Source organism: Hyaena hyaena, unplaced genomic scaffold, assembly GCF_003009895.1.
Source record: "Hyaena hyaena isolate Hyena2069 unplaced genomic scaffold, ASM300989v1 scaffold_648, whole genome shotgun sequence".
Classification (NCBI taxonomy): Eukaryota; Metazoa; Chordata; class Mammalia; order Carnivora; family Hyaenidae; genus Hyaena; species Hyaena hyaena.
In genome coordinates this window covers 70,134-85,475 of record NW_024081279.1, presented here as the reverse complement: position 1 = coordinate 85,475, position 15,342 = coordinate 70,134, and positions in this window count along the sequence as shown.

The following is a 15,342-nucleotide window of genomic DNA, read 5'->3' as shown; positions in this document are numbered from 1 at the left end:
TGTTGAGGGCAGAGGAGGGAAATGATGCCTGCTAGCTCCTTTCTTCCTGGGGAAGTCCCTGGGCAAAGTGAGATTAGTAACTAATTCTCCCTTGCATAAGCAAGTGCCTTTCCAAAATGATGCTTTCAAGTTGTGTCTTAATGGGCTTTTTGCTGTGCTGCTTCTTTAAGGGGAGGGGCTCAGCTTCCCATCACCCATGGAGGTCTCTCAGAGGCCAGCCTGCTGACTTTTAAAGTTCCAGGCTTTACATCCTGCTGGTTATAAGCACTCATGAAATTTTGGCCCTTATGATTTCCAAACAAAATGCTATGGGGATTCCTCTTCCCTGTGCAGGCTCCCCAGTATGATTGTCTGTTTCTCGCCCCTCTCTGCACCTGTGGCTCCCTCATTCTAGTGGTCAGACCCATGGGGTTTAGGTTCTCAAGTCCTCATGCTTCTTAAACTCTTCTATGAGACCTCTTACCTTCGTTGAGTTGTGGAGTTTGGCTAGTCCTTGGGTCTTTTTCTGGGTTGTTTGCTCTTATGAGAGCGTTATCTAAGTATATTCATGGGTCACGGTGAGTTTAGGGTCCTTGTATTCTGCCATTTTACCCAGAAGTCTGATGCTGATTCTTTAATCTGCTTCACCTGGGGTGATGTTGAACCCTTCTGTTGAATTTTTTCGTTCAATTATTGTATTTTTTCAGTTCTGTAATTTCTACTTGGTATCTTCTTTTTTTATATTTTATTTATTTTTGAGACAGAGAGACAGAGCACGAGAAGGGGAGGAGCAGAAAGACAGGGAGACACAGAATCTGAAGCAGGCTCCAGGCTCTGAGCTGTCAGCACAGAGTCTGATGCGGGCTCACAAGTGTGAGAGCATGACCTGAGCTGAAGTTGGAGGCTTAACTGACTGAGCCACCCAGGTGCCCCTGCTTGGTATCTTCTTATATTTTCTATCTCTTTTTTTTCTTTTCTCTATTCTCATTTTGCTCATGCATTGTTCTCCTGAACTCAGTGAGCATTTTTATAACTATTATTTTGAACTCTTTATCTCTGTTTCATCAATTTCTTTTACCAAGGATTTGCCATTTCTTTCATTTGGAAATATTCCTCATTTTCATTTTCCTTGACTCTCTGTGGCGGTTTTTATGTATTAGATAAAACAGTCACCTCTCCCAGTCTTGAAAAATTGGTCTCATGTGGGAGACAAACCTTATTGTTTAACCTGTCCCTAGCTCAAACATTTGTGATTGTCTAAGCAGCCTTCTTTTTTCTTAGTGGTTCTCAGGAGTTGAGGGTGTGCCAAGACCTGTCATTGTCCCAAAGTGGAGGATCTCTGTCTCTTGTAAGTTTTCAAAACTTGTTATGTGCTCTGCACCTGCGAGGACTGTATTTTAAAAGGGGCTCATACACTTTCCAGGGTCTGGCCATTCAGGAAGTGCTCTTTTAAGGATGCCCTTAGTCTCTCTTGTTGTGACTTTGGTTATTTTATTTCCCTGCTCATAGTGATATTTTGGACTCTCCACCATGTGTGCTTTGGTTTGTTCCTTGAAGTAGCCCAGTGTCTGCACTGTGTGTGTTCCCTTTTGTGTGGATCTATGGGCTTGAAGGAGAAAATACAGCAACATCTTGTTTAATAACAGCAAGACAACAGAGTATATTCTCTCAGAATTCTTCTTGGGTACATTTCCAGCAGAGGGTGAAGTCGCTCAGGCAGCTGCTGGCAGAGCGCAAGGAGCATCCCCTAAAGGGGAGGATCTCTATTAGCACCTAGATGCAGGCTGATTGGAAGCCAGCCTTTCAAGCAGAAACTTTTAAGTATACAGGTATACCTCTGTTAGGGGAATACTGGAAGATGGGTGTTTCTGTATGTTCTTTCTACACTGAGTCCTGAGGGGATAGCCAGTTAAGAACCATTTCTTTGTTTATTCCCATCCTGTTGATCCCATGAACACAGGCCCCCCTGACCACTAGGGCCAGGCTATTAAGGAATGTGTTCTCTGTCTGGGTGACAGCCACAAAAGCCAGGGTGCCAGACATGTGCACAGGCTCTGTTCTCAGAACACTGGTGACTTGGGACAGGGCAGAGGAAGAGGGCAAAGAGGTGCCTGCTTGTCTTCTGGTCTCTAGAGAGGATTGCAGTGGGTCTCATTACGTGTATTAAATTAGAAGCCTGCCCCTCAGGACACAGCTTTTAATATAAGCAAACAGGCCTCTTTCATTGAAAGACTGGGCAGTTGCATCTACTGCCTCTGTGCTGCACCATGGCGGCAGTGGGGTGTCCAATTAAGAACTCTTTCTCTAATTATTACAGTTCTGTGGGACCTATGAATGTAAGCTCTTCTTGGCCACCAGAGCAGGTGATCAATGAGTGTTGTCTATGCAGTAGCTGTAAAACTGGGGCATCAGACATGTACACAATCTCCTTTTCTAGGAGATACCTGTGACTTAGAGCAAGGCAGAGGGAGAAGGTGAAGATGGCGCCCACTGACTTCCACAGTCTCTGGAGAATATTTAAATTGGTCCCTAGATGTATTTTACGTTAGAATCCTGCCCCTCAGGCCGAAGTTTTAGGATAAGCAAATAGTTCTTTCATTGAAAGACTGGTGCATTTCAGTGTCCTGCCTCTGCAGTGGGCCTTGGGAAGTTCGCCGTGATGAGTTCACCTGAACAATTTAAGAACTGTCTCTCGGTTTGTTACAGCCTTGTGGGTCTCATGGATGCAAAGCACTGTTAGCCTTTGAAGGTATGTTTTGGAGGTCCATCTCTCATATGGTAGTCTTAAAATTTGGGTGCTAGATGTGGGGTCCAAAACCTTTACTTCTCCAGCAGAAGCTAGAAGTTGTGAGTTCCGTCCCAATTGTGTGTTGCTGCACTAGGGGTGGGATTTTTGGCAAGACTGTGTCTCAACTTCTCCTACTTATTTCCATGTGGGTCTTTTCTCATTTGCTCATAGTATAGGAGTCACCCAGCTAGTTTTTGGGAATTTTTCTAGATATAGCTGTAGATTAGGTGTATCTGCAGGAGTGGGTGAGTTCCGGAGATTCCTATATCACCATCTTTAAATGGCTTGAAGGTATATGATGTTTTACCCAGCTTGTGATATAATGATGTTAATCTGAAGTTTGGAAGCAGAGCAGGGAGAAACTACATATACTTTTTGAAACTTAATATCCTGAAATATTGGAGACACATAGGACTAAGTTTATTGCTTTTACATTGGGTTCAGTAGCTGAGAACTTAAACTAATCCACAGGAAAGAACAACACTCTTGGCACATAACACACAATGAATGATAGCAAGGGCATTATTTATCAAATATGCACAGTTATCCATACAGAGTGCTCACTATTTTATATAGATTACCCTATTTTTATTATTGGAACAAATATTTGCTCCCAATTATACAATAATTGTGGTAACAAGAGATTTAGTAACTTGTCTAAAATCATACAGCTACAAAAAAAAAGATCTTAAGATTCAAATTCAAGTAGCCTGGACCACTTCATTGTACTATTTCTGTATTTGTTGAAGGAATCATCATCATAATCATCATCACCATAATAATTTCTTTTTATTAATTGGATTCTAAGATCTAGACACTTTAAATATCTCAATTTATCCTGACAACAGTTCTATTATATAGCTAATTTTATCTCTATTTTATAATGAATAAAGGGGCTCTTAGGCTGTACTTCCTTAAAAGCAGTTTCCAAAGCAAGTATTTTAGATAAAAGAGTTTATTTGGAAGGTGATCCTAAGAAGCATGGTAGGAGAGTGAGAAATTGAAAAGTGGAAGGGAAGTAAGCTAATAAATGGGAGCATATTTTGTGAGTCCCTTTTTTGAGGCCAGGGGCTCAAATCTCCTGAGATGTCTCTAGGAAAGTATAAAGCCTACTTCCGAATACCCTCTAGGATGGGTGAGACACCTGGGGTACTTTCTTCCATTATTGGATGGGAACCTCTCCTGTGAATATAACCCCCTGGCACTTCTGGCCTGCCCCATGTGAAGGTCAAGAAAAGAGCCTCAGATGGAGGGCCTTAGGTTATGTAGTAAGGTTCCACTGGGAATACAGAAATGGTATGTGACAAGGAACCATGAGTGGGGCACCCACAGCATCTGTAAGGCCATATTTTGTATTGTTTAGATCCTCTTGTATTTCATATAAAGTTGACTCTTTTCAATCATCACTTCTTCAGTTTGGTGGCCAGTCTTCTTACACACACACACACACACACACACACACACACACACACACGGAAAGTCTATACAGTTCTCACTGTTGCAACTGATTTCATGGTCATGATTGATATTTAATACTTCCCCTTCCTCTATTCATATTTGGCCAGTAATTCTGTTGGTCTAGGTTGCTTTCCTGGAGAGGGAATATACATTTTTATTCCTGATGAAATATAAAGCCTATTACTATGCTCAAATTAGGCTGTGGTTGCTGCCAAAGTATTTTAACAGGCCATAGAAACACGAAGAGTATCCCAGTGAATCCTTTGAGTTCCAGATCTGCTCTATCCTGCTTCTATTATGTACTATTTCAGCAATGAAAATCATGGTCATTTAAGACTTCTGCAGAGCAATCTGCTTCATTGTCTGCTGGGTGATCTACTAACATAAAGTTCACAAATGATCAGGTGGCAGCCATAATTTTAGGTTAGTGGAACCTTACTGCTGATCCCTGGTAGAACTGCTGCTAACCCCTCACCTGGGGAGCCAGGTCCTGTAGTCCAGCAGAGACTCAAGTAGTGGGACAGTAGAGCACAAATTTCCAAGTGGTCATTTGGAGCATTCCTACCTCTAGTCTTTGGTTCTAGACCTTATTCTAGTTACTTGTTAAGGACACAACACTGTACAATGGCCATTAGTTCACCAATTACATATTGCATCTCATTTTTTTAAAATTTTTAATGTTTTTTTTTTAATTTATTTCTGAGAGAGAGAGACAGAGACAGAGACAGAGACAGCGTGAGCAGGGGAGGGTCAGCGAGAGAGGGAGACATAGAATCTGAAGCAGGTTCCAGGCTCTGAGCTAGCTGTCAGCACAGAGCCTGATGCAGGGCTCAAACCCACCAACTGTGAGATCATGACTGGAGCCAAAGTCAGATGCTTAACTGACTGAGCCACCCAGGCACCCCTGCATCTTATTTTTTTATATTGCATCTTAAATGGTGGTGCCCGACATCTCAATGTGTCATAGCTATCTCTTTTTTAAAAATACTTATTTGAGAGAGAGAGAAGGGTGCTGATGAGGAGGAGGAGGAGGAAGAGGAAAAGGAGACAGAGACAGAGAGAATCTTTAGCAGCCTCCATACTCAGAATGGAGCCTGATGTGGGGCTTGATTCCACGACCATGGGATCATGACCTAAGCTGAAATCAAGAGTCGGATGCTCAACCCAATGAGCCACCCAGGCACACCAGGAAATTGTCATAGCTACATCTCTTAAGTGGCCATTCCATTAAGCAGATAGCTTCTAGATGTTGTATAAGAAAGGACTAGTGGATGCTGTCATTATATTCACATTGTTTTACTTCTTTATGGTAAAATCAGAAACACTTGCAATGTTTTATAGGAACCTTTGACAATAAATCAGATGCTATGAGTCCTTAAATAGGTGATAGCCAAAGCGCTCTAAGCAGGAAGGCAAACCAATACTGACACTAATTCCAGTAATAAAAATACTCCCTCCTTTAGGGTATAAAGGGACTGCTGTGATCACCTTGTCATTTAGTGGCTGGTTGGTATGCTCAATGGATGGTAACACAATAAAGGCTCAGCATAAGTGGTATGATAATTTCTAACATGTAAATCAATTAGGATTAAGTGCAGGTTGAAAATGAGCATTAGATTATGCTTTGAGATTTTAAATAGTATGGGTCCATGGAAATTATAAGAAATTTGGAATTGCTGACTCTTGTTAGTTGCTTAGAAAGTCATGAAAATATAACAGGCTTACAATGTTCTTTGGGATCCCTAGTATGCCATGTAAGATGTACAACTAGTACAACTACCTGGAGATGAAAACTAATGTAGACACTTCAGCTGTCATTCCCAGACGGACCCAAACAATGTAAGTGAGGCCATCCTCAACCCTCTAAACCATCTTTTAATTGAATACCAGAATACCATCATTGGAGCTCCTTGGAGCTGAAGTGTCACTCAGCCAACTCTGGCCCACATTTCTGACATAGATGATTGTGAAATCATTGGCTATAATAAAATGGTTGTTGTTTTAAACCACTAAGTTTTAGGGCAACTTTTTAAGCAGAAATATAGAACCTGAATAATTTACCCTGATTACAGTGAAGACTGGAGTTACATAGAGGATGCACAGAGGAGTATATTTGGAACATAGAGCATAGCTTGTTTTTGTTTTGTTTTGTTTTTGTGATTGATTTTTGTGTTTTTTTAAAAAATATTTTTAATGTTTTATTTATTTCTGAGAGAGGGAGAGAGCATGAGCAGGGGAGGGTCAGAGAGAGAGGGAGATACACGCTCCAGGCTCTGAGATGGCTGTCAGCACAGAGCCTGCTGTGGGGCTCGAACCCATGAACCATGAGATCATGACCTGAGCCAAAGTTGGATGCTTAACCGACTAAACCGCCTAGGCACCCCGTGATTGATTTTTGTGCTGCTAATAACAACAACCACCACTCAACAAAAATCAAGGTAACTAATTGTTCCAATTTCCTAGGGAGAAGTTTGGCTCATCCCACACCCACAAGCAACTTAAAACATCCAAAGTGCTGGCTGAAGGTTAAGGAAATCTTGAAAGAATGGAAAAAGGAGATAAAGAATATCGATTATGGTCTCAAAGCCTGCTGTTTTAAGCAGGAGATAGCTTTTCCCACTAGGCCTCCTTTATGAAATCCTTGCAGTTTCCAGATGAGGACACCGTGAAGGGGACTGTGTGACTGACTGATCCTAATGGAGAGAGCAAGTGAATCAGATGGTGGTGTGAGATGTACTGTACAGGCAGCCCTTTTGCATCACTTCAGATTTCTCATGGCCCTACCTCATAATCTAGGTCCTGGCATTACAACCTATTCCACATGGGCTGGGATAGGCTTTATGCTGGTGAGCCCTTTGCCTCAGGCTAGTACCTATACCATTTATTTCCTGCCCTGAGGCTTTTTTGGTGCTGAAGTCTGGATCAACCTTAGAACATGCCTAGCGCTCATTCTTGCAAAACTAGAAGGTAACACCTGTCTGATCTCCTTAATCAATAAGGGATGGGTGCTGATGGGTAAATTCTTTCCTTTTTCAACTTCTTGGGGGACTAGTTTTGAAATACATTTTGTAACACTCCCCAAATCTTCCAGTGGAATCAAACAGCTCTGTACCAGAAGTCCCCAACTTGATAACTCATTCTTTTTTTTAATTTTTTTTTTTACAAATAGTTTATTATCAAGTTGGTTTCCATATAGCATGCTCATCCCCACAAGTGCCCTCCTCCATCCCCATCTCCCCCTCCCCCCCCACCCATGAGTCCTCAGTTTGTTCTCAGCATTCAAGAGTCTCTCACGGTTTGCCTCTCTCCTTTTCCCCCACCATTTCCCCCCTTCTTCTCCCCCTTGGTCCTCTGTTAAGTTCCTCCTAATCCTCCTATACGTGCAAACATATGATATTTGTCCTTCTCTGCCTGACTTATTTCGCTCAGCATAACACCCTCAAGGTCCATCCATGTTGCTACACATGGCCAGATTTCATTGTTTCTCATTGCCATGTAGTATTCCATGGTATAGATAAACCACATCTTCTTGATCCATTTGTCCGTTGATGGACACTTAGGCTCTTTCCATGTTTTTGCTATTGTTGATAGTGTTGCTATGTATATTGGGGTTCATGTGCTCCTATGCATCAGCATTTCTGTATCCCTTGGGTAAATTCCTAGCAGTGCTATTGCTGGGTCATAGGGGAGTTCTATTGATAACTCATTCTTTTATTGACTTTCCTCCTTTCCCTATTTCATTCCAGCTCTCTTTTCTACTCCCTGGGATCCTATTCCTAATTAAAGCACTAGTGAGCAAGCCATTGTTTTCAGGCTCTGCTTTCAGAGAAACTAAAGCTAAGAAAATATGAATTTATTGTCTTAGATATCTGAGCATACCAACATTAGAGAAACTTCACCAAACTGGGCTAAGTGTGTTTTCTTATTTCCTCGCTCCATTCTACCTCCAGTTTTTTTTCCACTTCTAAAATTTGATATCTATATTGGACATCTAGGTCATTTATCTAATGATGTGTATATAGGAAACGACAGATCCAGAATCTGACCACTTCTCAGCACTTTTCCACTTGTCTCCCTGGTACAGGCCTCTAGCATCTCTGGTCAAGATTATTGCAGGAAACTCCAGTAGGTCTTTCTGCCTTCTGTTCTTTCTTTCTTGCCCCCTTTCAGCATCCAGTGTTGTTCTTTTCACAATGTAAGACAGATACTGTAATTCTGTTGCCCAAAAGTTTTCAATGACTTTGCTAAATCTTTAAAAGACCTGTTAAAACCAGAGGCTCTATATTAGCTCAATAAATTTGGCTTCTGCTGTCTTCCTCAACTCATCTGCACACTGTTGCCTTCTTACTGTCCCTAGAACATGCCAAAGATGCTTTAGTTCAATACACTGTGCGTGGCTGCTCCTTTTACATAGCAGAGTTCTTCTTTCAGATATCTATATGGCTACTCTCTAATCTAATTTGCAAATCTCTCGCCTTTTCTGACCTAAATTTCTATCTCTCCCCTTGGTTTTTCCCATAACATTTATCATCACCTGATATATTTTACTGTTTCATGTTTATTTTTTTCCTATCTTCATTTATGAGAATGTTCCATGCAGTGGGTTGTTTGTACCTGCTTTGTTCACGGACATATCTCTAGCACTTCAAATGCTGCATAACATAAAATGGATGCTTAACAAATACTAATTAAATGAATGAATAAATGGATGAATGAACAAATAGCCTGCAGTATCTGCAATATTTGTAAAATATGATATCAATTTGGGATGGATAGCTGATTGAGTTATAGCCTCTCATAGATCATTTTCCCGCTGGCCACAGTTTACTCATATAATGGTAGGCATCTACACTGAGCTAATTCAGTAGTTCTTCTTTCATTAAGGAACACGGATCTGGATTTTCAATGACATGATGAGAGAGTAGATCAACCACATATTACAAATATATACTTAGACAGCTGTGGTAAATCAGTAATTCAAAAGAGCTTGACTAAGCTAAACAATCAGCGTAAATATAGAAAATTGAAAAAGGGAGAATATGGAGAACAGCGCAGCAATTTAGGAAATTCTAATTTGCATCCTCAGTGAGAATGGATGTGCCTTTGCTCTAATTAAATGAGAAGGTGGTCATGGAAGAAGGACTATTCTGTGATCCAAAAATAGTCTCAAAATAAAAAGATGCATACATTGACATATAAAATCAAAAGAAATGCTGAAGAAGAATAGATACTGTTTAAAACTGATTAATAATAATAAAATAAAATCAAGGAGTCTTCAAAAGCAGAACAAAAGGACAAAGAGACAACATGAAAGAAAACACATGCAGAAAGTGATCCAGGAGATACATTATGTACATTTTGGGAGTTCCAGATGGAAGAACAGAAGCAAAAGCAATCTAAATGATTAGGAAAGAATACTGTAAGAAAAATTGCTTCATCTGAAGAGACAAATCATCAGATCAATCCTGGAATAATTTATGAATTCCATGGATAAAGAAAATAAAAGTTTTTAATGAAATACTGTTTGCCTACAAAGTAAAGAGAATCAAACTTTTCATCCATAATACCATAGAAAACACTTTATGGTGACCTAGAATTCTATATCGAGAAAAAATACCACTTATGTGTATGTGCAAAATAAGACTTTATCAGTGAAGAACTCAGAAAGGTTATGGTCATTAACTTTTTGGTGGTCACCATTGACAGAAGTAAAAATAGGACAAGACCTAAGCAGCTCTTGATGGTGTATTTGTGAAACACAGAAAAACCTTGATTTGCGAGCATAGTTCATTCTGGAAACATGCCTGTAATCCAAAGCACTTATATATCAAAGTGAATTTAAAAAACCATTGGCCCAGTTGTGATCATGTGATGTTCTGCATCACATATTACTTGTATTAGAAGATATTGTTCATTTATCAAGATAAAATTTATTAGAAATGTTTGCTCATCTTGCAGAACACTCGCAGAACAAATTACTTGCAATCCAAGGTTTTTACTATATTGCAAATGCTAAAGTTGAGTTTCTAATGGGCAGGATCTACTTAGTGTCTAAGTTTCTTTGTCTTTGAAAGATGATAATGGATAAAGTGGTCTCCCTGGGAAGCCCTGCTCTGCTGATTCAGTGTTGCTCTCCACAAACTAGACTTCCTTTAGCTCAATCTGTTGCCCTCTGCAGCCCTCATTCTAAGGCACCCTATTAATTTTCAAAGTGCACCCTAACTTGATGTAGAAAATACTTCAGTCTCTGAAGACCAACGTATTTTAGTGCTGCCAGATCCAAAAGTTGGCTTCTCCCTCATTCCTGAACTGTATCCCATTCCTGAACTGTAATCCCTGAACTGTAGTCCAGGATTGAATTTAAAAAAAATTTTTTTTTTAGTTTATTTATTTTTGAAACTGAGAGAGACAGAACACGAGTGGGGAGTGGGCAGAGAGAGAGGGAGACACAGAATCTGAAACAGGCTCCAGGCTCTGAGCTGTCAGCACAGAACCCAATGCGGGACTTGAACCAATGAACTGTGAGATCATGACCTGAGCCGAAGTCGGACGCTTAACCCATTGAGCCATCCAGGTGCCCTGGATTTCTTTGCCCTCCACTTCTGAGCACAGAATCTCACCACTACTTTGTATTGTGCCCAGAACTGTTTCACACATGCCCACCTCTGAGGGACTAGAACCCAACCCATGAATTTTGTTCTGAACTTGAAGCTCTGATTGCTGTAAAAGACTTTCCAAATATCATAGGACTGCCTTGATTCTTTGTTACTCTGCACAGATGGCCTGCTTATTTGAACTGGCTTATTTGAACAGCTGAACTGGCTGTTTGCTTACCTAGAATACAGATTTCAACTATCATAATCCCTTGACTTCTACATCAAGCTAAGCTATTCTTTCTTCTTTACTCATGGCACCTCTTTCTCTCTCTCCTACTCCAGTGGTTCTTATCATGTGTTCTACTTTTAAGTAACTAGCCTTTGATATAACAAACACAATTTTGTATATGTAGCAGTTTTTAGTAAATAACTCTCCAACAATTAAATAAATAATTGAGTTGCCATATCTAAATTATTTAATATCTCAGTGTGTTTTATTTTTATTATTTTTTTCAATTACAGTTTATTGTCAAGTTGGTTTCCATACAACACCCAGTGTTCATCCCAACAAGTGCCCTCCTCCATGCCAATCACCCATTTCTCCCTCTCCCCCACCTCTATCAGCCCTCAGTTTGTTCTCAGTATTTAAGAGTCTATTATGGTTTGCCTCTCTCCCTCTTCTTAACTATTTTTCCCCTTCCCCTCCCCTATTGTCCTCTGTTAAGTTTCTCCTGTTCCACATATGAATGAAAACATATGGTATCTGTCTTTCTCTGCCTGAGTTATTTCGCTCAGCATAACAGCCTCAAGTTCCATCCATGTTGCTACAAATGGCAAGATTTCATTCTTTCTCATCACCATGTAGTATTCCACTGTATAGATAAACCACATCTTCTTGATCCACGCATCAGTTGATGGACACTTAGGCTCTTTCCATGATTTGGCTATTGTCAAAAGTGTTGCTATAAATATTGGGGTACATGTGCCCCTATGCATCAGCACTCCTGTATCCCTTGGGCAAATTCCTAGCAGTGCTATTGCTGGGTCATAAGAGAGTTCTTTGTTAATTTTTTGAGGAACCTCCACACTGTTCTCCAGAGCAGCTGCACCAGTTGACATTCCCACCAACAGTGCAAGAGGATTCCTGTTTCTCCACATCCTTGCCAGCATCTATAGTCTGATTTGTTCATTTTGGCCACTCTGACGAGCATGAGGTGATATCTCAGTGTGTTTTTGATTTGTATTTACCTGATGATGAGTGACATTAAGCATCATTTCATGTGTCTCTTAGTGTGTTTTAAAATGAGACAGATTATTTTTTTCAAAATTGGGAGTATGTCTATTGTTTTTGAATTATAAAATGATTGATTATAAAATAAACACATTTATTAAAATGTGTTAAAATATAGAAAGTATGTTAAGTTAAAAATATAGAAACCATGTAGAAGATAAATGATTCACATCTAATCTCACCATTCACAGTAGTATAACAGGTCCACAATATTTTTGTGCCTATCTTTCTGGCTTTCTTTACATTATTTAAACATTTATTTATAAAATAGGGGAATCTGTGATTTATCCTTTTTACAAAAAGTTTTTACAAAACTTTTTACAAAGCTAACGGGCATTAACCAGTTCAGATAAATGACAATGGAAAAAGAAAAATCCAGCTTTCATTTACCTCCTTAGTGAAGAGCTTAAATTGTCTTTGGAAAAATGTTCCAACAGTCTATTATAGAATATTTGTATAAGTGTAAAAAAAGAAAAAAATTATTTCAATTAAATAGAGTCAACCTTTTATTGGCAGCCATTTCTCCTTTTATACCAAATGAACAACCAAGTGCACTGTCAATACCTTCTGGCATTAAAAAAAAAAATTAATTCCAGGTGGATTGTAGAGCCAACTAGGAAAGAAAAAAACAAAGTGTTTAGAAAATATCAAAGACATTATTTTCATGTCCTCCAGATTGAGAAACAGGACACAGACACTAAATGTAGACAAAGAACTGGTGAGTTTACATAAAAAGCAAGAACTAACACAGCTCAAATTCAGAATATATAAAATGATCTTTACATCAACAACAAAAAAGCCTGTTTGAAAAATAAACTAGTCTTGAATATGCATGACAAAGAGAAGACATCCAAATGATCAACAGATATGAAAAGGTACTTGACCTCCTTAGTTATCAAAGAAAAACAAATTAAACCTGTAATTAAAACTTCACACTCATCAAGATGATTACAATTTAAAAGTTGGATCATTCTAAGTAATGGTGAATATAGGGAATATTGGAAATTCTTATACATTAATGGTGAATGTAAAATATTGGGACGAAAACATTGAAAATTATTCATAGGCATATAAAGTGAAATGATTTTACTGAACCCAACAGCTTGAGTGAATCTAAAAACATAATGTTTAGCAAAAGAAGTCAAACATAAAACATCTTATATAATTTATATAAAGTTGAAAAATAGACAATAGCAATCTCTGGCATTAGGAGTCTGATGAAAAGTTGTCTGAATTAGTTATCTATTGCTACATAATAAATTTCTCCAAAACTTCGTGGCTTGAAACAACATTAGAATGTCAAGAATCTAGGTGTAGTTCAGCTGGGTCCCCTGCTTTTGAGTCTCTAATTGGGACCACAGTCATCTTAAGACTTGGAGAGGAGGAGGAGAAATCAGTTTTTTATAACCTAGTCATGGAAGTATAATCTCATAATTTGTGCCATATTCTTAGAAGCAATTCACTAGATTTGGTCCACACTTGGAGAGGAGAGGATGTGGCAAGAGTGTGGACAGTAGGAAGTGGAATGATACTAGGATCTTAGTAGCTACATCAGAAATTGTCTACCATAGTTTTCTTGTGGGAGAAGGGAAGGAGTTGATATTTCAAGGTGCTATGATTGAGTTTCTGAAAGTATTTGTAAAAATCTACTCCTCGACTTAAGTGATAGAGGAAGGACGTATTTACTTTTTGAAAATCACCTAACATAAATGTATGATTTTATTGCAAGTCTTGATGTAGATGATTTTCCAGTCAACTTTTTCAAAGTAAATATTGCAAGGCCTGGAGTAGAGTCCAGTGGTACAAGAATGAGCATGATCATTGAGTTAGAAGTTCTAGAATTCCAGGTGAATGGTGATATGAACTTGGAGCAGAAATGGGTGAGATTTAGATCACAATGCTATGAAACTTGAAATCAATCACAGGAAGAAGTCTGGAAAACCTCCAAAAACATGGAGGTTAAAGAACACCCTACCAAAGAACGAATGGGCCAATCAGGCAAGTAGAGAAAAGGTTTAAAAATATATGGAAGCAAATGAAAATGAAAACACAACAATTCAAAATCTATGGGATGAGACAAAGGCAGTCCTAAGAGGAAAGTACATTGCACTCAAGGCGTATTTCAAGAAGTTAGAAAAAGCGCATGTGCAAAATCTAACAGCTCACCTAAAGGAACTAGAGGGAGAGCAACAAGAGCACCCAAACCCAGTAGGAGAAGAGAAATAATAAAATCAGGGCAGAAATAAACAATATAGAGACCAAAGAAACAATTGACAGATCGATGAAACCAAGAGTTGGTTTTTTGAAAAAATAAACAAAAGCGACAAACCTCTAGCCAGGCTTCTCAAAAAGAAGAGAGAGCACTCGAATACACAAAATCATAAATTAAAAGGGACTTATTACAACCAACTCAGAAATACAAGCAATTATCAGGGAATACTATGAAAAATTATATGCCAACAAATTGGACAACTTAGAAGAAATGGACAAATTCCTAAACATACACTCACTACCAAAATTCACACGGGAAGAGATAGAAAATCTGAACAGACCCATAACTAGTGAAGAAATCTAATCGGTTATCAAAAATCTCTCAACAAATAAGAGCCCTGGGACAGATGGCTTCCCTGGGGAATTCTACCACACATTTAAAACAGAATTAGTACCCATTCTTCTCAAACTATTCCAAAAAAATAGAAATTGAAGGAAAACTCCCAGACTCATTTTATGAAGCCGGCATCACTCTGATTCCCAAGCCAGACTGAGACCCAGCAAAAAAAGGGATCTACAGGCCAATATCCTTGATGAATACAGATGCAAAAATCTTCAACAAGATACCTGCAAATTGAATCCAGCAGCACATAAAAAGAATTATCCACCAAGATCAAGTGGGATTCATTCCTGGGTTACAGGGCTGGTTCAATATTCACAAATCAATCAATGTAATACATCACATCAATAAAAGAAAAGATAAAAACCATATGATCCTGTCGATAGATGCAAAAAAAAGAATTTGACAAGATAACAGCATCCCTTCTTAATAAAGACCCTCGATTTCTTTGTGTCTTCTTCAATTTCCTTCATAAGTTTTCTATAGTTTTCATCATACAGATCTCTTGTATCCTTGGTTAGGTTTATTCCGAGGTATTTTATGGTTTTTTGTGCAATTGTGAATGGGATCAGTTTCTTGATTTCTCTTTCTGTTGCTTCATTGTTGGTGTATAAAAATG